This window comes from Ictidomys tridecemlineatus, chromosome 13 (genome assembly GCF_052094955.1).
Source record: "Ictidomys tridecemlineatus isolate mIctTri1 chromosome 13, mIctTri1.hap1, whole genome shotgun sequence".
NCBI classification, from domain to species: Eukaryota; Metazoa; Chordata; class Mammalia; order Rodentia; family Sciuridae; genus Ictidomys; species Ictidomys tridecemlineatus.
The window spans coordinates 77470840-77495186 of NC_135489.1; the positions used below are offsets into that span (position 1 = coordinate 77470840).

At 39.1% G+C, this 24347-nt stretch overlaps 1 long non-coding RNA gene across 1 annotated transcript; it reads right to left on the bottom strand.

The window, feature by feature from the left end:
- Positions 1–187: 187 nt before the first annotated feature.
- Positions 188–23674, bottom strand: LOC144369929 (uncharacterized). The gene is made up of 3 exons (XR_013429773.1): positions 23612–23674; positions 5341–5561; positions 188–1067 (listed from the first exon to the last, which is right to left on the bottom strand). It is a non-coding gene; the product is annotated as an uncharacterized LOC144369929 (long non-coding RNA).
- Between the last annotated feature and the right edge of the window lie 673 nt (positions 23675–24347).

The following is a 24347-nucleotide window of genomic DNA, read 5'->3' on the forward strand; positions in this document are numbered from 1 at the left end:
GTTGTGGTGTCCCCTGTGCCACGAAGAATTAAGTCTATGTTGGAGGGTGAAATGACTGGGAGAGGCATGGAGTCAGACAACTTCAATTCCTGGCCCAAATTACTCCCAGGAACCTCCTCTGATCTTGAGTCCTCCATGTGATGGTGATGATCATTGGAAATAATGATTACCTGCATGCACAGGCCTGTGATGGGCACCTGAGATAAGGCACATTTTATTCTCTCCTGTGAGGTGAATATGTCTGGAAATGTAGGTGACTCAGCTTGTCCCCTCACCCTCAGGACATTTCTTCAAGTTCCCCTACATCCCAGCCTCCTCTTTCCAACCCATGCTTTTCCTCCTCACAGAGCTAAAGGAGGAGTCTGAGGAGAACACTCACATGAGGAAGCAGGAAAGTGCTTCCACATCAGGAGTCTGAGGAAGGTGGGTGCCTGCGGACCAGGGTCTTGAAGCGCTGCCAGTGCTGGAAGTTCTCATAGACGCTGTGAGGTCTGCTGGAGTCATCTGGTGGCACTACAGCCGGGAAGGTGGGTGGTGTACCCTCCCCATACACTGTACCTGGCCATTGGTGCACATTCATTGGGAATATGATGGAACCAGCTGGGCAAATGGTCTTGGTGATAGAGGCAGAAGGCCGAGGTGCCAGTGGATCTCATAGTTCTGGATCCCCCCACTGGTTGAAGAAGGCACAGTGGTCCTCAGGACAGAAGGTGCTTCTATGAATGGAGCAGGTTGCTCCACACCCCCACAGTTGGCCTCCGGGGCCCTCCAGTTGAGGGGTGCCTGAGTGTGGGCAATGTTCTGAATATGAGGAGGCCCCACTGGCCTCAGTTGTGGCCCATGTTTTCCAAAGGTGAACAGCCCTGGCACATATGATTGTCCAGGGTAAGCAGACAGCATCAGAGAGTTACCCTTGGAGATGAGTGCAGTCACCCTTGGTGCCAGGGGCAGCTCCCAGAATGGCTGGTGTGTTGGCACAGGGGCAGCTGGAAGAAAGGGTAGGCCCCTGAACACAGACATGTGGTCACCAGGATTGAAGTTTATGCCTGGTCTCTGTGATGCAGATGCTGTGGAGGCAAAGCAAAATGAAGAATTGGGGAGGGGAAATGGCAGCAGTATTGAGGCCCCCCAGTTACTTATACAGTGGGAATTCGAGGACAAATGCTCACAACTCAGGGCCCTGTGAGCAGGGAAATTGTGCATTTTGCAATATCCCTGAGTGAATTTCATGCTATGTTCTCTTAGTCATAGTAATACATAGAGAAAACTTATTTCCAGGGCGCCAGAATTCCCTGTTTTCTGAGACACCTAAGCTTTTCTTGCCTCTGGAAGGCCCTTTGTGCATCCTTTGCAGACAGTACATTGGCCTCCTAGGTGATTCCCTCGAAGTGGACCAATTTGACTCTGCTCAGTAGCACCATGCCCCTTCTCATGCAGGTTCTCTAGGGTCATTTGGGAAGATGACTGTTTCTAAAGGTTATTGCTCCATCACCTCCTCAGCCTTGTTTTGCTAATACTACTTGTATTTCCCTCCACTTTTTTCCTGGGCTTCCACAAACAAGCGAAAAACACCTGAATTAGATCTCTGCCTAGCTAGAGGCTGAGGAATCCTGTAGTTCACCCAGAAGCACATCCTGCCCAATATGTGGGTGCTTCTCCCAGAACTTCCCAAAGAAAATACTAATGGGGGGACAGATTCTGGTCATCTGTGTCCATAGTGTTCACTGATTCCTGCCATGATACAGGAAATTCCTTTCCCAGGGAAGAGGTCTATGTGATAGACACTGAGTTCCCAATATCCTCTCCTGGGCTGACCAGTAAAGGGCACTGAGGTTTATGGAGTTGATGGGATGGTGAGGATTGGGGTTTTCCAGAGACTTTCACAGCCACTGGATTTTTTTTTATTGAGCCTGGAAATTGGAGCCATTCTGAGGTCCTTTACTTTGCATTCCCAATAGTGGGAAGGAAAGTGTCAAGGAGACTCAGGCCTGTGACAACCTTGCCAACCTGTGGCAAGGTTGTTGGGATTACATCATTGTTCACCAGGACATTACGCAGAGTGTAGTCAAGGAATGGCAGGTCCGCCACACTTCAACACTTTCATGTTTAATCAGGAAACCTGCCTAAGTTCAAATGACAGTTTGAGTAGGGCCCCCTCCTATAACTTTAGGCTATTTTCCTTCTTGTCTTCATAAGAACCCAAGTCATCTTCAAACCTGATCTTGGAAAATGAAGAACACCACATGTGCTCCCTTTTCATGGAGTACCAACCAAATCAGGAAGCTAAGCAAATTCTTTGTGTCAATGTAAAAACAATTTCACAGAGTGTATGAAAGTGATAATGATTCAGAATACCTCACAGAGGCCCAAGTATATGGTGGGTGAAGTTTCCTGGGTTCCCTGCCCTTCAGGAATCAAGGACACCTGGTGTCAGAATTGACAGAAAAGTTTTCCTGGGCAGGAGGATGGTGAGGTGTCCTGGGCTATGGCAGTTTGGAGTGCCGTGCAGCCTCACCCACAGAGTATATCACTGCATTTGTGGTCATTGAGAACCCCACTGGGCAGTTTCCTAGCTAAGAACATTTCTATCCATTGCTCAGTTATGATCTAAGACTCTCTGTCAATACCCTCAGAATGATATCCCAGGCAGCTTTCCTGTATCTGAAGAATGGACTCAGGGCTCAGCATCTCAACTGCAGGGAACCCTAACTGACCACCAATATGACACCATCTGTGACTGCCTAAAATCCATGCAGTGACCTGTGTCCATTCTACAAGGAATCAATCCCGTGGCAACTCTCCTTTCTCCACACCCAGTGTACTTCCCCTGATTTGTCTGGACCTGAGTCTTAGGAACCCTCCTCCTCATGAGCAGTATCAGTCTTCCTGGGGCTTCCCGGGCCAAGTCAAGTGCATTGTCTAAGGCTTTTTCATTCCCTTATTTCTGCTCAATGAGTTGACCACAGGGGAAGTGCTCCATTCTAACTCCCAAGGGTTTTGGGGGTGACTGGCCCTCAGATAACAAACCCCTGACCCTCCTGGCTCACCTCCTTCTAAAGGACAGGCAGGATACCTGACACAGTGTCTCACAATCTCCACAGTGGGAAAGGTCAGTACAAGACACAGAGAGTGACCTGTCTGTAACAGATGCTCAGGATCCAATTGAGCCAAACTGGACAAAGTTTACATGTAAACCCCAGTAGAATGTTGTATCCAGACATTCTGCAGGGGAGAGGAGCTAAGGGGTGCTGGCCTTGGGGGGCTTGGCAGACACTCCATGAAGAGCTCTTATAGGTATAGAAGAACTTTGAGTTCCCTTCAGCCAATTCAGGGGTGACACAGTGGTGTGTGCCTCTGGGTTATTGTGAATTAGTTTCTAAAATACACAGGAGAGGGGTGTGACAGGTGGCCCTCTCTTTGAACAGAATAAACTTTGCTCCCTCTGATGGGCAAGACCAGTGAATCATGGCTCTCATGAGCCACAAAAATCACAGGTATAAACAGTCAATACTCTAAAAAAACTGTGGAGTATGGATTGTGTTTTATGTATAAAGTGTTGTTTTTTTTCTTGTTGTTGTTGATTTTGATGTTTTTTAATCTCATCACTGGCTTGCAAAACACACAGTTGGGTGTTCATAAAATATTAAACCTTATTATAAGTCTTTTCAACAAATGGCAGGAGGGGGACAAACTGATAAAAAGGCATGAAAAAGAAGCTTCTTTCATTCTTCCTTCATTTGTTATTTATTATTTTCCACATTGATGTAATCATTGATATATCTGGTGGGGCTTTTTTTTAACCAGTGATATAAAAAATGCAGTGTAGAAAAACTATCTAGGTGGGGTAGTTAATACAAACTCAATACACAAGTAACTCTCCATAGGTACCTCATCTTCATATACAAGCTCACACACTCCCAAATATGAAGAAATAACTCCCTGTCTTCCAAAATGCAGAAGCCTGCCATCTTCATACCACACAATGAATATATTCATTCTACTGTTCCACAAAATTAGTAACTCACCAGCCTTCACACACTCAAGTACATATACATGGGTAATGAAAATATAATTTATTCAAAATCCCTTGTACCAAAACACCATGTCTAGAATGTACAGGTGTCAAGAATGTACAAATATCACACTTCTTGGAAGTATTGCTTTTTGTAGGACTACACATGGAGATCTTGACCCTAACCAAAGAGCTGGACCAGGAGGAAGGACTCACCCAGCAGAATGGCAATCAGAACTTCAGTCTGACACCAAGACAGGTGATACCTCCCATTCATTTTTACACATCCCCCAAGTCCCTATGTCTACCCTCATACCCAATACAGACTGAGCATGGGCCATTTCTGTTCTGTAGCTGGTGAAAATGCAAATATTGCCCTCAAAGTAGAAACTATCAGTGTAGGTGTCCCAAAGTTATGTTGTACCCTGACAAAAGTGCTTCTAAATCAGCTGGCAGCCAAGGTATAGAGGGACATAGTGATAGTACTGGACATGAGTCCTATATGGAGATCTGGCCCACCAGGGGTCACCTCATAGGAAATTAAGAGATGCAGGGTCACACAACCCTAGGTCCTATAATGAAAGCACACTGGTATCTTCCTGCACTGTTGTGAGTCTTCCTCAATGGGTCCCATCCAGTCCTCTACTCTTCCCTGGACCACAGAATCTCTTCTCTAAGCCTGGGCCAGAGAAGGGCAGTGGGTCCCAGCAGAACTTCTCCTACTGAAGTCACATGAGAAAGCAGAAGTGTTTAGTGAGAACAACCATGACCCTCCATATCCCGGAAATCCTCCCGGCTTCCCAGCACCTTCTGCTGTGCTGCAAACTGTCCCAGACCGAGGACTTCAAAAAGTCCCCTTCATCCCTGGAGGCTGAGCACCACAGGCTCCTCAGCCTCAAGGAAGAGTCCTCATCCCTATCCCCCTCCTGATGCCAATCTATGAAGTGATCTATACCTTGAAACTCAATGCATGCAAGAAAGACACCCTATTATGGGTCTCATCTCCAGGTCTCTGGAAAGAAACATATGGCTCTGGGGCTGATTCCTATGGCCCAGCATCTGAGAGGAAGTGTCAGTCATCAGACCCCAGAGGAAGAAGAAGAGACATTGAAGACAGTAGGATAGGTATCTGGTGAGCCAACCACTCAGGCAGGGTCTTGGTGAGATCTTACCTTCACTACATACTGCAACACAAGGGGCAAAAATCCTTGTCATTCAGAACTGATCCTGCTAGTCCTCAGGAAAGGGAGGGCAAGAAGAGGGCACTGGGAATGTAGGAGGAAGGCCAAAGGTCGGAACTAGGATGGGAGAAGGAGAGAGGTGCATACCTGGAGCAAAACTATACATGGTGGGAGTTGACTGTCAAGAGTGAAGAAAAAGCATTTAGTAGAGAAATGTTCTCATGGCTGCTGCCTTCTGCTGTGGTGTCTGTGCTATTCTGTGGGGTGAGGACTGAAAGGAGGAGGTATCTGCAGATTCCATTCTTCAGGGTGCACAGATGCAGGGCCAAGCCCTTACCTCCGTATTTAGTCTGCACCTTCCACTGATGCTGGAAGAAAAACAGAACAAAAGCTTAACAGAAACCCAATCATTATGTTGTTTACATAGCCTCAGTTAATTTAAGTGGCGTTCTCTGTACATCCCTTCATGAACTGTGTCCCATAACCATCTCTGTTACTAACAGGCTGAGGGTTCAAACATCCATCTGGAGAGCAACCACAAATAGGAAAAGTGCACCTCCCTTAATATTATCAGTTCTGAGTTTCCAGGGTCAACATATCTCAGATCTTAGCATTCACAGCCCTAAGAGTGAATGACAGTGACACTCAGTGTCCAGTGGGAACAGCTCTGCCACTGTGTTTCTGACAGGAGGAGCGAGTAGCTACTGAGAGTTCCCTGGAACTCTTTCAACAGCCAGACCTAGTAGCTCCTAGCAGCTCTCCATTGTTCTCTGTCATTCTCTTTCATAACTGTCCTCAGGGTAAACTTCCAGGTCTGCTTTCAGTGCCAGCAGCCTTTCCTGTAACCAGTTCTTAGTAAAATCAGCTCTACCTGCTCTACTTGAGATAAAAACCATGCATAGGTTAAATATAACAATGTACTTGAGGCCTCACTAGGAGTTATGCTGCACCACAAGGGTAAGTGATACAGGCACTTTTTGCATAAAGAGATTGGGAAGGAAGCTCATTTGCTTAAAAAGAAAAAAAAGTTGGGCTCAAGCACACACAGTATCTTTCCAGGAAACCATGGGACTTCCCTGAGGTATGGGTAGGAAGAGGCTCCTCATACAGCAGACAAATGACAGCTAAGGAGATTCAAAATGGTGGTATCATTGAAAGAGATTGAAGGATGGAGTCATCTCAAGTATACCTGTGACCAAAGATAATTCTAGGTCACAGTGACATAATTGGGTCAGCCATGGATGTAAAAGACAGGGAAAACAATTTTTTTTCCTTTTTGTTTTATTTGTTTTTTTTTTTTTTTTTGGTGGTGCAGGTTATTAAACTCTGGACCTCACACATGCTAGGCAAGCATTTTATCAATGAGCCACAACCCAAGCCCACAGTTTTCTTTAAATGCCTCTTGGAAAGTGTTGGCCCTTTCTCTTCTGTATCATCTAAGAGAGATGTTTGGAGCCTTCAGTCTTCAAACCAGCATAGCATTTTTTAGAATTGGCCATGGGGATGGCATTTTACTTAGATACCTCTTTTCTGATACTGTGGAAGAGGCTAGATAGCCAGGTGAACAAATATTCAGCATGACAAAGGACTTCCTGCATAGGTGGAGAAGGCTTGGCTTCTGGGGAAAAAAGTCATGGCACCCTTTGAAACTATAGCTAACAACACAATCAAGATACATTCTGCCTGTTGTCATTACTCCCCAGATGATAAGCCAGACTGTCATCCTACAGGTCACTGATAACAATTTGAGCAAACAGGGGAGTTATGGACCATGTAAGTTGGGGCATCAGTCAAGCACTGAGGTGAGCTGGGGCAAGCTGATCCATCACCATGCAAGATTCCCACCTGCACACATGGGTGATGGCCACTGCAGAAGCACACTGTATACAGGCCCTGAAGTTCCTGACACACCACTAAGCATGCACAATTCAATGACTCAAATTCTGTCTTCCAAAAGCATACAGAAAATGAAAGTGAGGAAACCCAGAGTGAGATTGGGGCTATCTAATTGTGTTAGTGGTTTTCTAAACCCTAGTTAGCATAAATTAGGACCAATAGCATTTGTATGTTTCCACAGCCTAACTAGCATAAGCTTGGACACATCACAGTGACCCAAGGGCAATATAAACCCCTAGACTAGCACACTTGGTCAGAGAAAGCCAGCTATCAGGTCTCCTCTTGCATGGCAAGAGTTCTATACCTGTTCTTCAATAAATCCTACTGTTACACTCACTCTTCCTGGTCTGCAGAGTTCATTCTTTGAATTTTCAAGAAAGATCCTAGGAAAAGGTATTGATGGGAGCCACTGGGTTCTGCATTAACATAGAAGGATATAATCTACCTTTGAGAGGAGCACCACTTCTTAGCTGCCGAAATCTGCACTTGACACAGACTTCACCTGCCAGCAGAAGCAGAAAACCCCCAGTTTTCCCTGCTAACAGGGGTAGAGAATCTAGTTTCATCTTTCTGTGCCCAAATTGGGGCTTCTATGGAGAGTGACTGAAATGGAGCAACAAACTATCTCCTTATTTCTATAAGTTCTATACTTCTTTTAGAAATCACTCTCTCTTTCAAAAATAATTAATGCCTGTCACCCACCTAAAATTCAATAGTGCAGCTGCAGTCTAAAACCACAGGTGTCAGACTTACTGGAGGAGGCTTTTTCAATCTCTTTTGTCACTAAAGTAGGAATGTTGGTCAAGCTCAGCTTCAACCTCTCTCTGAGAAATACAACAGGTCAGTGGATCCATTAAGTGTTTGCTTCATTTTTCCACTTTCAGACTGACTGGACTCAATGGTGGGAACGGGTCCCTTACCTGGTGTATCTTGGATTCTAACACAATGTCTTAGTCTGATCCAAAATCTTTGAAAAACAGTAAGAAACTAATCCCCAGAGAATGAGCCACATTGTCTATTGCTCCTGTTTTCTTCCCTTCTTTTCTCTTCTCTGTCTCTTTCACACATGCGCTGTAAACACCATGTAGATTCTGATCTCTTACACCCCTTGAAACCTCAAATGTTTCAATAGAGCACATGAATAAGGTTTTGAGGAATTTTCAATCCTTAGTGCACCTGTTAGAGCCCAAATCCCATGCTATCTCTGGTGAGCTTCACTCAGGAACAAGGTCCCATTCTCTGGGTTTCCAAACCCTGCCAGTTCAGAGAAGAACCCTGCCAGTTCATCCCTCTCCTAGTCTAGACTTCAGATTAGGAATATTGCCTCCAACAGGGGAGAGAGTCAAGAAATGTTTTGATGTTTTTTCCCCCCACAGCATGGAGGGGATTCTGGTGCTCAGAACCCAAGAAGAAGGAGACACAGCATGACAATCTGCAATTCAAAGTCTCTTAAACCATATTAGATTTAATGTTTGTGGTAATACAACAGGACATTAATGGCCCTAAGAATGAATATGATAACAAATATATTAGGAAAGACTAGAATCTTCTTTAGGGCACATGACCTAGAGGGACATGGCCCTCTTTTAGCATAATAACTAGGTTCCTCCAGGACAGGTAACTCTGTTTATACTGCCTCTACAATACATGGCAAAACAGTACAGAAAAACAGAAGATCACTCCTTTTAAGAGGAAAATGACAGAGGAAAGGAATTTTTAATAATGCATTGGTAAACACAACTAATATGACCATCCCAAAATCTATAAAGGCCTCAAAATGTGGTCACTAATGTCTTGAGGATCATAGTACTTTGTGGTGCTAAGAGTAACTATTCCACCTAGCAGGATTCAAGGGGTGCTCATCCATGGCTTTCAGGTCCACATGGCACTGAAGGATACCTCAATATGACAATGGAGGGATGCCAAAGGATGTCTTCTTCCCCTTTGTCTTTCAGATGGGTTATACTCCACCTGGCAGAGGACTCCTTAAAGAAGTATTTTGAAACATTGGTATTCCTTTGACACTCAGACCCTAAAGAAGAAGTGTCTGGTATTTTTCTGAGCCCAATCTTGGCCTGCATACCAGCTGGAGGATGTGGAAAAATAGCCTCCTGAGGGAAGTATAAACTGTAATCCAGTTTACACTTAAACATAGATTGTAAAAGGGAGAAAAAAAGTGGCCACAGGTACTCTATACATAACAAGCTTTTTTTTTTTTTTTTTTTTTTTTTTTTTTTGCCTGGAGACAAAACCCAAAATTATGCAACCACTATAAATTAGATTCTTCACTCTTGGCTACACTAAAAAAATGCAATCCAAAGATTCTCAAGCTATATTAGCACCAATATTTGCAGCAAATAGAATAGAACTTTACTGGCTGTAAGTATGAGTATGATGGCAAATATATCAGGAAAGGCTAAAATGGAAAGCAGTTTCTCTTAGACAAGGATCAAATACAGAAAAGCCTTTTTCTAAGCACTTATGCCCTCCTTACACAGGGTTTGCCAACAGAGCCCCAAATCCTGACGAAATAGAAAATCAGGAGGAATGCATTTCAGCCACCTTCCTATATCTACAAGTCATAGGAAAGAGTCCCAAAAGACTCATTATAATACAGGTCACTTTTCTCTGCAAGACTTGAGACAAATTAAGAGTGACTTAGAAAGATTCCTGGATGACCTTGATAAATATACAGAGATATTTCATGGCATTAACCAAATTTTGACCTACCTTGGAAAGACATAATGATGTTAATGAACCAAATTCTCTCTAGCACTGAACACTAGGATGCTTTATGGGTGGCTGAATCCTCTGGGGATAAATTATATATAGTGCAAGTCCCAGGAGGCCTACTCCTTCTAACTGAAATGGACTCAGAAGAAACAGGCAACAGAGCAATAGGCAGTTCTATTCTAGGAGGGTAAAAAATGGGATGCAGATGGTCACATGGGGCAATGGAAGGGAAACTACTTTCAAAATTGTGTTGTACGGAGCTTTAGGAAAACCCATACTAAATCTCTAAATTATTTCAAACTCTCTGGTAACACAGGAGAATGCAGAAACTTCCACAACCATTTTAGAAAGACTCAGGGAAGCATTAATTAAATATACCTCAATGTCTCCTGTTTCCCCAGCATAACAACCTAAAAAAACAAATTCATAACTCAATCATTAGGAAAAAATTACAAAATCTACTGCAAAAAGGAGACAACACTTTAGATAGTCTCTTAAAAAATGCCACTTGGGTGTTTTACAGTCATGACCAAGAGGAGGAGGAGGAAGAAGATGAGAGAGAGAGAGAGAGAGAGAGAGAGAGAGAGAGAGAGAGAGCAAAAGAAAGGCAACTGCCCTTATGACAGCCCTACAGATGGCTAAATCCAGTAGACAAGGTCCCCAGAGTGATATTGCTCCCACCATAGCTTGCTAGAACTGTGGCCAAGAGGGACATTACAAGAAAGACTGCCCATGAAACAAAGGGATGCCACCAACACCCTAACCTGTCACTGAAGGGGATCACAGGTGGTTAGAATGCACTCACAGGCAAGTCCAGTGGACAAATCCCTCACTTCAAACAGTCCAACAATAGGAGTGATAGGTCCTGGGAAATCCTTCTTAGGTTACCAACTATTCCGACTTTTATTTCTGTACAGGAGCCCAGGATGACCTTGACTGTCAAGGAAAGGAAAATTAATTTCTTTTTTGACACTGGTACCATTTTTTCTAACTCCTCTCAAACCCAGGCCTCCTCTCCTTTCAAAGTACAACCATAAGGTGAGTGTCAAGAAAGCCTGTGACTGCATATTTCTTCCAACCTCTTAGCTGCTCTTGGGAAGATCTTTTCTCACATGTCCTTTTGATAATTCCTGAAAGACCCACTGCCCTATGGAAAGAGATATTTTGACCCACCTAAGCATCATACTTCTCATATGACAGCAGAAATAGTACTTTGTCTGCCCCTAGTATAAACTGAGATTAACCTAGAAGTCTGGGCTACACAGTGAGAAAAAGGTGAGAAGCAATAGGACCTGCCCCTGTCCAGATTCATCTCAAAGATTCTACACCCTTTCCCCACCAAAACAAGTATCCCCTGAAACCAGAGACTAAACAATGGTTACAAGCTATAATTGGTAACTTCAAGTGACAGGGCCTCCTGAGATGCTGTTAAAGTTCATGTAATACACCAACAGAAGTCCAATGGGGAATGGAGACCAGTACAAAACCTCAGATCAACAAATGAGATAGTGGTTCCCATACATTCTTGGTCTTCGATCCTTACACCTTGTTATTCCAGATTCTTAAACATTCCAAATGGTTCAATTTTAGACTTAAAAGATGCATTTTCCTGTATACCTCTACATGCATATCCTTAAAACCTGGTTGTTTTGAGGGTCCCTCCGATAAGTCCATCTAATTGACCTTGACTCTTCTAACCCTTCCTCAGAAAGACCTGAGCCTGGCAGGCCAAAACCTAAGTGAGCTGAGGCAAGCCGATCTGCTATCCTTCTGCAACAAATCCTGCCCACAGTGGGGATGCCCACTGCACAACTTTTCCAAACCCCAATTAGCATAAACTTAGACCAATAGTATTGGTTCTCCTTCCAATTAATAAAGACAATAAATAATTTTTACTCAGGAAAAAAGTGAAGTTGAACCAAGTGCAAAACAATTTCTGACTAGATACATGCACTTTTTAGAATATTTATTTTTTTAATTACAGATAGACACAATATCTTCATTTTATTTTCATGTGGTACTGAGGACCAAACCCAGTGCCTCATGCATGCTAGGTGAGTGCTATACACACCTCTGAGCTGAAACTTCAACTCACAACCCTGCATTTCCATGAATTCTAAAGAAAACATGCAGTGTGAGAAGGTTGTCTAGTGTTGCATTTCACATGATGTAATAAGGAAATGACACATTAAGATATCATAAAACAGTGCATAAATACTTTTCTCTCATTACTGAATTCAAAAGGTTTAAATATGTATGAAGTTTTGAAGCATTTTGGTGATGGCTTTCCATGATAGAGAGTTGCTGGTTCAGGGACCCAGGAACATATGGGGAGTGCTGCTAATGCTACAATCTGAGAGCCACTGGCACTCCAACCTCAGAACTGCTAATACTAAGGGAGCTAGTTGTACTCTGCCTATATGTGATTGCATCTAAATTAACCCAAAGAAGCCTAAGATGTTTGAGAACCTCTTCTCTCCTGATGCTAATTCTGAATTTCCTTCCTGCCCCATATATATCAGGATATGTAGGTTTTAATGCTTAGTGGGTGAGCAACATGCAGAAAGGGCACTAAGAGAACAATTTCCTCTGTAAGCAGCCCAAACAAGTGTTCATGCAGGTTTACTCATCTGAGAGTTCTTCAGTTCTTCCAAATAATGTCCTCTCTGCACATCACCACATGAGCCTACATCTACCTGGAGAAGGCCACATTTTCTTGCAGCAGTGCACTTTGTGCTTACTTCTGAATCTAGGCCTCAGGGCCCTCTTCTGTATATTGACAATTCTTCCTTATTTACTGTCCCTTGTTCCTTGAAACAAAGCTCTATTACATCTTGTGGTTTTCATTTACACTTTCAGTGTTATCTGTACTTCACATATGATACCACACATACATATATACATATGAATGTATAGATTCATATGTCTACTTATACACATATATGTGTTTTAATTCAAATTACAAGGGTGAATATTGTTTACTGGCTATATCATGAATGGTATGGTCAATAGAATAGTGGCTTTCTGGGGTGGAATTTATTTCTGGTTACCATGGGCATGCCATGGAATCAGGGAAACTAATTAAGGAATAACTGTAGGAATTAAGAAAACTGTTTCTGAGAACATATTTATCAAAATAGTGCCCAGTCTGGGTTCAAATATCTTTGAGACTTAAAACAACACTTGTATTCCCAATTATCTAGATGCAAGACTCTGGATGAGAAACCTAATTACTCTAAGGAAGATAAGGGCATATTGTTCAATTTCTACTTAAGAAAAGGCCAAGGGGCTGGGGTTGTAGCTCAGTGCCAGGGTGCTTGTCTAGGATGTGTGAGGCCCTGGGTTTGAGCCTTAAGAGTAAATCAATCAAACAAACAAACAAATAAATCATGTCCATCAGCATCTACAGAAAAAAAAACTTAAAAAAAGAAAAATCCAAGGTGACAACAGAAAGTTTCCTCAGAGAAAAGACCCAAGAGCCCTACAAAAAATTGAGTAAACAATAATGTGAAAAAACTCTTGTCAAATTGAGTAATAAACTCTAATCCATAAAAGATAACATTAAATTATCTGCCCTGCAATATCTAAGGAGTGTTGTAGAGCAGGCATTTTGATCTTTAATCTACCTCATTACATTATCGTCTTTCTGTGGCTTTGAAAGCATATGTAAGGTAAACCAATTACAAGGAAGAAATCTTTATTTTCACTGAACATTTCAGAGATTTCTTTCTATGTATACTTGGTCAGCTTCATGGTTCTGTAGACTCCATGGAGGCAGAACATCATGGCAGAGATCACATATTGGAGTAATGCTGCTCACCTCATGGCAGCTGGGAAGTAGACAGCATGAGGCCAGGGTCCCAATATCCCCCTCAAGGGCTTGTCCACAACCTTGCAACCTCCTTCCAGTAGGACCCACCACCTACTGTTTCATCACCTCTCAATATTGCCAGAGGCTGATGAGAAAATGTTTATAGAACTTTTGTGGATATTTAAGATCCAAATCACAACACATACCTCATTCTATACTTCCTACATCAGGCTGCATATGCCTAACACTGTATGCTGGTATTTGGAATTCACAGCTGTGACTTAAGCAAGGTCAAACTGGGTCTCACATGTGGACTGGTGTGACTCATACAGAGATATAGGATTCTCACTACATTCTGGCAGTGAATGAACACTTTGGTTGTTATCTCTTTGGGAGGGGTAAGCACATTTCATGAGAGGGTGGAAGAGAGAGCCAACTACAAGTGGTAGTAGTTCAGTTTATCAGTCGGTTCTCTGCTTCTCAGGCACATATCATAACTGTCTTTCCTGAACTTCTCTGAAAATTGTTTCAGCCAAACTTAATTTTCTGCTTATCCACCCTGGGAAATGCTGAATTCTATAAAAAAGATTATTCAATGTTACTGTAATAGTTAATTCCATGTACCTTTGGCTAGGCACAAATACCTAGCAGTTTGTGCCAAACACCAGTTAAATATAACTGTGAAAGTTTTTGTTTTGGGCATGGGGTGGGAATTTGTATATCCAGTCAGTAGACTTCATACACAAGCTCACACACTCCCAAGTATGAAGAAATAACTCCCTGTCTTCCAAAATGCAGAAGCCTGCCATCTTCATACACACAATGAATATATTCATCCTACTGATCCACAAAATTAGTAACCAACCAGCCTTCACACACTCAAGTACATGTGCATGGGTAATGAAAATAAAATTTATTCAAAATCCCTTGTACCAAACCATGATGTCCAGAATGTACAAATATCCCTCCTCCATTTCCCAACTATAACAATCGCATTGAAAGTGCAGAGAAAAATACCCAAATGCCTTACTTAACATAGCCCATATGCAAATACATATATATCCAAACTCCCCATGGTGTGTTCATGGGAAAAATATATATATACAAGACCACCACAAGTAAAATATTACAAAAACCAGAGCTGACTTTCCCTTGATCTCCAGTATCCACACAGAACAAGAAGATGACCATCACCACTTCGTCTGACCCACACTTCTGAACACATACCACATTCTAGTCACGCAGTCGAAACAGAGCAAGATCCAAATTATGAATGCACACCAACACATTAGGGACCCCAACACCCCATCAAAGGAACAGCACAAACAACCAGAGCCCTCTGAACTCCTACTAACCCTCCAGGACCAGCACAGCGTCTCATTTTCACACCCAAATAACCACCCCCATTATCTCATGCCCATCAAAATGGAAGGAAAACTTCCTGGCACACAGAAATATCCACAGGGATATTTGAGTACTTTAAGTGATTCAAGCAGATTATGAACTCCCATTTCCACCCGTATAAATATTGCAGATTCACATCGAATTTCTTTCATTTTAGAGTCTGCAGTACAGTTAGGAAGAGAACTTGCCTAATCATGGTTATGTGGTTAAGGACTATGGCAGAGATAATCCAAAAAATCAGAGATAGGGGCACTAACAAAGAAATGGAGAGCCAAGCAAGACTTCATATAAAGGCACTTGGTTGTAGGATGAAAGTAATTTGGAGGTGCAGCTTAAGTAAAAAAAATAGAAGTACTGATGCTTTGATACAGGAGAGCAGACTGACCATTAGCAATTTTGAAGAATATAAGATATGGAGACGTATTTCTTGGGGGAATCTTCCAGAAGAAAAGCCACATGGCATTTAGAGTATTTAAATCTTAGATCATTAGTCCATATTTCATTTTTGTGAGAGTGTATATGTGTGTGTGAATTGTATCATTTAAAACACATGGAAGGGGCTGGGGATGTGGCTCAAGTGGTAGCCCGCTTGCCTAGCATGCATGAGGCACTGGGTTCAATTCTCAGCACCACATAAAAATAAAATAAAGATATTGTGTCCACCTAAAACTAAAATAAATAAATATTTTATAAAAATAAAATAAAACACACAGAAAAGGACTTTCACAATGTCAACAAATATACTGCACTGGCATTATTCTAGAGAATGATACATATTTTTTTATTCTTAGTTCATGAAGTTATTCACTTAAAGTACTCAAAAACCAAACCAAAAACTGTTACCTCCACTAGCAAAATAAATTTATTACTACATACCAAACACAACTTCTTCTTAGGTATTAGTTGATGCATTTAGATGTGTGGATCCCAAGGCCTACTCTAGGACATTTAAGGAGGAATTGCAATATTTAATTAGTGGTGTCTGCTAATCCATAGGGATAGAGTGTTGAATCTGAACCAAATCCCTTAAGAAGCTGTTTATTTTGCATAAAGCCAAGATCCATGGGAAACAACATCCATAATATCAATGATGGATAACTTTTATTAAGCACTTAAGAAACATGCTAGCTATCAATGACAGACTTCACGTGTATTAATTCATTCAATTCTCACAACTACCTAGTGAGGTGGAAATCAAGGGGGCTGAGGCTGTAGCTCAGTGGTAGAGCACTTTCCCAGCATGTATGAGGCACTGGGTTCAATCTTCAGCACCACATAAAATAATAAATAAATAAAATAAAGGCATTGTGTCCATCTACAACTAATTTTTTTCTTAAATAAATAAATAAAAAAGTATGTTCAAGGTAGTTAGTTAGTGAGGATTCCCAACCTGGCATTTGACTTTAGGGGAAGTGGTCTTGTCAGTTGCACAACAGAGCCTCTCTGTCAACTATCCATGCTAAATGATACATAGGACAATGTCATCTATATCAGTAATGCCCTAAAGAGTAGTAATACATACTTAAAATACTATGCAACTAAACCATTAACAAGATACATAAAGACAAAGCAATCTTTCTTTAGCACCTCTTCTTTGCAGTTAACTTGAGGTGTTTTTAATAGTATTAATTCTAAATTTATGTTCTATACGCTAAATACTCTATATTATTTTACATATTCAGTAGTCTACATACGCTCTGTACTCTGACCCAGTTTATTTTGGTGTTTCCAAAATTTAAGATAGGAAAAGAGACTATGGATTTCAATTTCATAGATTTCAATTTGAGTGTTTATGATGTGGCAGAAGCCACTCAGCCTCTCTTGAGTTTCAGGATCCTCATTTCTAAAATAAAAATAAAATGGTACATATCTGACATTCTCTGTAAACTCAACAAGACAGTGAAATAGGATTTCCTACTTAATGCACAGAAACATCCATTTGAACAACTATCCCTGTACAAAAATATCTGTACAAAAAGTAAGGAGACCAGGTAAGATATGAAAGCACCTGGGTATAGCACAGAAATACTATCATGTGCTGCATGATGACAATGTTTTGGTCAATGACAGGCTACATACCCAACAGTGTTCCCATAGATAATAATGGATTTGAAAAATTTTCTGTTGTTTAGCAATAGCCTTGAAAACATTATACCTCAATGTGTTTCTCACATGTTTGTGTGAAGCTTGTGCGAACAAACCTCACATATAAATCATATAAATGTATACCACACATGATTGTCTATAGTACATAATACTTAATACTAAAAACAAATGACTATGCTACAAGTATATGTAGTTACTATATTGTACTTTTTATTATTAGAATATACTCCTTGTGCCTGTAAAAACAAGTTTATCATAAAGTAGTATGCCATGTTATGTCTGTAAAAACTTCATACATTTCATGTTTACCACGTCTCTTAATTATATCCAAAGACCACATCAAGTGAATGATCTATGCTATCTAGGTTTATGTAAGTACACAGTATAATGTATGTATAGTGATAAAATCATATAACAATGTATTTATTAGAATATATTTCTGCTGTTAAGTGATACAAGAATGTAAAGAAAGGTTTTGAATATAGGAAGGACAGATTTATTTTACATCATTATACCTCTCTAACTACAAGCAGCACAGCACTGACAGAAATACACTGCAGGGATGGGCACAGGGGAGTGAATCTGTATTTCCAGTGACTTGGAAGACTGAGGCAGGATAATCATAAGTTTGAGGCTAAACTGAGCTGCTTATCAAGACCTTGCCTCAAAATAAAATGAATAAACAAAATGGCTGGAAATGTATCTTATTGTTAAAAGTGTCCCTGGGAAATACAAACACACATACCCACCCTCCAGGTGATGGAAGGAGAAGAAAATGAGGCCTGGGTTTCATTTCAGAGAAAAATACCAATCCTTCCCAGTAAAATGCAGGTCCAGGAAGACTTGCATGGCCCTAAACTTCAGGCTGCTTTGGAATAATGAGCCGTCAGACTTGACTTGGTGCCACATTTGATCCCATGGCCATAGCTCCACATCTGCCTAGTATAATTGGTGTATGGGATACTTCAATGCTGAATGAACTCCAGTATCCCCAGATTACCAGCTGTCCCAAATGCCAGACTGATCCTGTGCCAGGTCAACTCCATTGAATTAGGCTATAGGTTTGTCCCAAGGTCAAGACAGCTCTAGTGATCCATACATTGGGCTGGCTTCCATGTCTCCAGACTCCAGGCTTACCCAAGCCCCAGGCCAGCCACTGCAGCCCAGATTCATATTACAGACTAGCCCAGAGTCAGCTAGGTGTATATAATACTGCTTTCAAACCTCCTCTAGGGTACAAATTAGTGACCCTTACCTCAGATAACATGACATCATCCATGGACACAAACTTTAAGCCTACACAGTGCCACATTGGTCCCTTGAACCTATTTTCTAATCCAGCCCCCTTGGTCTCAACTTCCAGCAGACCTATGCACATGTCTGCTCAAGCAGATCCAGAATCCAGGCCCTTACCAGTAGATCCTATCCCTTGACTGGCCCCTGCAGACATAGACTCCAGGAACATGTCCATGGAACCAAAGTTCTGGCAAGACTCAGTAGCCTGAGTCTTCACCGACCTAATTTTCACTGACCTGCAGGCCAGTGTCCATGTATCCCATACACTTAGCCTGCAGGTGTGCACTAATGTACCCACACCAGCTAATCCCCACAGTCCTAGACTCCAGAATAGGATCCTGTAGCTCTATGTATCAGGATACACTTCACATCTTCATATACAGATTTGATTCTATGGTTTCAAACTCCACACCAAACCTAACACCAGGTTGACCCAGGATCCATGTCAGTCCCCAGGGACCAACCAGTTAAACCTCCTCATACTTGGGTCTCAGGACCACCTCTGCATATTCACATTCCAGGCCAGTCCTTGTGGATCCTAATCCTAGGCCCATGCCTATGGACTTAGGCTACAGGTCCATTCCCATGTCATGCCCCTTCAAATTAAGGCCCAAGGACTACACTAGCACCAGGTCAATCCCCATGAACCAAATTTACAGGCCAGTCCTGAAAATAGAGATTCATTCTCACCCCCCCCACACACAGATTCAGCCAACAGTTTTAATTTAGTGGTTCAGGTTTCAGGCCCAATTCTACCAATTCAGACACCAGGCCAGCATCCCATAGGAATCTGACATAAGCCAAAAGTTGACCATGCTAGATATCTTACCAAGAACTTCTGAATGGGTCAATTAGAGAGCACCTTTCCAAGACAAGGTCATTCTTAAAATAAGTTCCTATTTCTTCAAATGGACAGATATAAAAATAGAGAAAAATTACATATAAATGAGGAGTTTCCATTTTTAATTAACTACCATGACATTCAATTTTGCAGAAAATAGATAATTTTGATGAATAATAAGAAGAAAACATTCTGAATATGTAGGGGATTTTCAGAAGAAGTTCATATGGATAATACAGTTCTATAAAGTCTTTGAGGCTGATATGTTTAAATATTGGGGCTCTTGACCATTTTTGTATAAACTGCTAAATATGCAGTTACTCAATATTGTACAGAATGTTTGGAATAAAGTCTTCCTTCCATTTCTGAATGGTAGAAATTTTTAAAGGAACATGATAAAATATCAATAAATATTTGCTTATGAAGTAGTTTTTAGACTAATAAATAAATTTGTTGGAATATAATTAATAATTATGTATAATATAAAATAGAAAATAAATAACATGATTCTTTAAAAAATACATTAAATATTTTTGAGGGATACTATACATCATATTTTTCAAACTTGACATTTTTGACACTATTAGTGTCTTCATAAAAATTTCATAGTTGGTAGTATGTCAGAGGTATAATTTTGCTGTATTATATGTTCTATTAAATACAGGGTTAATGGACCACCTAAGTTCAAAATATTATTTTGTATATTAGTAAAAATATTAATCTAACACCATAATTGTTATATACTACAAGGCTTGCCTTTGCATAGCTACAATATCAACATGCAGATAATCCTGTTACATTTTAATAGAAAACTGTCTCTAACAAAATTTTCCTAGGATATTAAAAAAAATATTTCACATTTTGTTTTGTTTAATGAAATTATGGCTTGTTCCTGAGTCAAATACTCAGGAAAATTTTTAAGAGCAAAAAATCCCCTTTTCCTTAAAATCTTTCACACTCAAAGTGGGTTTGTATTATCTTTAAGTCCTTCATTAATTAAGTAATAATGAAATTTAGGCCATTTTCTAATGTATACTTATTCAAGGTCATTTCTATAAAATAAAATATATTGATAAATTGATATATTTCTCCTTTGTAATTTCATTTTAACTTATATCTTAATTATAGGAACTTAATATACTAGACTTGTGTGTACAGTATGGTTTCCATAATCAGCATTAAAATAATTAGTTAGATTTAGCTTATTGAATGCATTTTTCCAATATTAATCAATATTTTTTATATTTTTGTAAAATTTTTATCTCCTCAGACTAAATTTAGACTATGTTATTCAAAATAAAAATTTTTCAGTCATACATGTGGCTTTGTTGAAAATACTGATATACCTTATCACACTTGCTCAAAAACATGTGGCACCATGCACTTTTTCTAGCCATAACACAGAAAGTGTTTCACTCATTGATTATAATCATATTTTAAGAATGTTTTCAACTTCATCAAGAAAGTGAAAGTTTACTGTGGTTTTTAAGTTTTCATATCTCTGAGTACCAGCATTTTGTATGTTAATTTTATGCCATTTTAAATATATGTGTATATCCTATTTATTTGGACAGCAAAATTAGTGTGCAGCATTTTGCACCTAAAAATAAAATTCCAATGTGTTTTAATTCTATTTAGCATTCTATTTAAAGTAGCAGCCTATTTCTCTATTATAATTTATACTTCATATATTTAATATACTTAATTTGCAAGAAAAAGAAATAACCAACAAGCAATTGAATATCTTGAGAATTCAAGGTTAGAATTATATTGGTAAAGGGATTTTTCTATTTTGTTTCACATATGAGCTATTATATAAGATCATAAAACAGCAAATTTGTTATTTAAGTCACTACATGGATAGATCCAATTTTATCTACTAGATACTCAAATCATATTGAGTCTATGAAAACAATAGATTGGTTACTTATTATACTATTCTGTCTCATTTCTTTTTCCTACACTGCTAACAAATTTGGAGGAATACATCAGGATTAATAAATTAGTCTTAAATCTCCTAGGGTCTTTTTTGGTGATTTTAATTCCCAAGTAAAATGAGTATATTTAGTGGACCTAATTTTCTTGTTTCAAACATGTTTTCATTGTGTTTCTCAATGGAAAACACTAAATGTTCAATATTGGAAAATATCACCTGTCTAGAGTAAGTTGCAGCTTATTTCAAGCCTATAAAAAGACAAATTTTGTTGTAAGTTTTCCTAGCTGGTCACAATCAATTTGTAACTAGTGGGCTAGTACATTTTGTTAGGAGATTGATTATAATGCTACCTAACTCTACTTCAGAAAAATATTTATGGAAATAGATATGTGAAATGTAATAATCTCTCTAGAATTTAAATAAATGAAATGATACAAGAAATAGCAGCAAATAAAAATGTATTTTCAGTATACATGCATATGAAATAACACTTCATAGCTTCTGACCATCATTTAGAGTAATGAGGTGGCTTACATGATTTAAGCCTCAGAGATATTTTTTAAGAACTCAGTTTAATTAGTTTCTATTAGTTAGATAATGCATCATGATCTAGTATCATAAGAAAAAATTTTGTAAATGCATAGAATTTGTTTAAGCTCTAGATAAGATCTGTATATGAATTTATGGGTATGCTGACTTATATATTCCAAATATAACTTAGATAATTATCCACTTTTAACAATATAATTTTCACAATATGTGTTTTAGATTATATATAAATAAAATAATACCTTCAGTTTTCTTACTATTGTAGAAGAAGAACTGTATCTTCCAATACAGATGAAAATAACCCTATATAATAGGGCTTTTATGATTTTCTTTATATTAGACTTTAATTTTATGTGGCTTAAATACATAATTTCTGTTTTTAGTTATGCACACAAGTTCACTGGATTAATCAATCATCAAAAATATTGCCTAGTCAAACTCAGAATATATACATTTGCATACATGGATTTTAATATATTTTATAATTTTCCTTGATAGAAAATAAAAACAATCCTATTTTATCTTAGACTCTAACATATGTATAAGTTTCCAGATGGGGAAAGACTTCTGAATATTTGTATGAGGAACAAAGTAATATCATCAAATCCACATTAGTGAAATGTACAAGCCAGACATTTAAAATTCAATAAAATACACTACCTTAACGACCAAGGAAACCAAGGCATTATTCAGTCTATAACACATTCAGCTAATACTTAGCTCTGGTCATAAGTCAGCCCTTTTATTTTCTTTTCAAAAATTTAAATAAATTGTGAGTTACAGGGTGTTGCTGTATCAAAGATGGAAAAGACAAAAGGACGATAATTTTTAAAAACCAGTATGTATATTAATTGGTTTTATTTTGGACTGTATTCTCTTATTTTTATTTGTGTTTTTTTGGGGGGTGGGAAATGTGCATTTTATGGGCAAAAGCATTTTGATAGTAAGATGATTCTATTTTCACCAGTATGTTCTATCACCAAGTTAGGATTATGAACAACTTTATAAAAACAAACTTAAAGTCACCTATAGAAAAGTCACTTACAATTCATATTAAAGCCCACATTCTTGTCTCCATTCAACACCACCCATGGAAGAAAAAAGCAAAAACCCTACTGAGCTAGTTCACTCTGATGCCAGTGCCTCTCTGCCCAGGGCTTCTGTCTCTGCCACTGTCTTTCCTCACCTTGGCTTCACATTTCTTCTCAACTAAGCAAAGTTTTAAATCAGACCATAGGTTGGGGGGTGCCAAGTCAGCTGCGTGCTACAAGGTAATCTGCCCCACTGTGTCACAGAATTATTCATTTCTGAATAGCTCATTATATTTCCTCTATATTAGCAAGATTTAAAGGTGACCTAAAACAAACTAACAAACTCATCCTGTATAAAGGCTAGGCCAAATCCAAACGCAAATTATTACCTAATGGGGTAAACATACTGCTACCTTAAAAGTTTTATTCCTTACTTAAAACCTATATATTCCTGCCATCTAACTAGTTTTCTAGTTATAAGTTACCTAGTTGTAACATATCTGCTACTTATTAAAGAATGGAATAATATCTGGTATTACAGTACTTTTTCTTCCCCACATCAGACAAGGATATAGTTTTTGCATAATCTCAGGTTTCCCAATTGAGGAAAGAAGGGAATGTGGCTTGATTCTATGTAGGGTCCAGTGTAATTTAGTTTGTTTTTCTGTGGGAGTGACCTCTTCTCTAAGAAACATTGTCATCAGTAGTTTCACTAAAGGCATATTAGAACTCCCTGATTACACTTTCTATTATGTTTGCTAATTTTTCCTCATTATTTAACCCATGGAGCACCCCTGTCCAGTTAACATACTCACCAGGATAAGGATAGATTTTTCATCTTCTAACTTCTAGTTGGCATTCATAGTTGGTGTTCTTTCTATTAAAGAGGACAGGGTATTTTCTTAAAGTCATCAATAATCTTTCTACTAAAGCACAGTGTGAAAACTCCCAAATGTATCTCAATGAGATTAGAAAATTCACACAAAATCTACCTTCAATTATATTAACTTTCTTAGTAGTTTTTTAATCCTTACATAATGTTCAGTTAATATTAGATAAATTTATGCAAATATTAGCATAATCCTATGATGGCCCATTTAAATGGCTCATTCATAAAAATAATTCATACACATTAAACATTAATAGAGTTGGTAACACTTAAATATATATTTAAATGAATCACACTTTTCTTACATAATTAATCTGAGTTAAAGTGTAAGTAAAGCAAAGGCAGAGAAACATTTTTCTTAATGTTTCTCAACATTAAAAATAAATAATAATATACATTTAAAATTACAATTATCTTCCCATATTTAAAAATAATTAGCAAAACTTTCTTAAATATGTAGCATAAATATGATTACATTGCTTTGTAATTCTTAGGAAACATTGTGAGATTATATTTTATAAGAAAATAAGTTTGTGAATCCAAAAAATTTTAGAAAATTCCTATTTCAACAAAAAACTGTGGCTTTCAGTGCTTCTATGGTGTAAGTGGGGCAAAACTCTCTCTACACTTGAAACATAATAGTATACAGAATACTGCTTTTA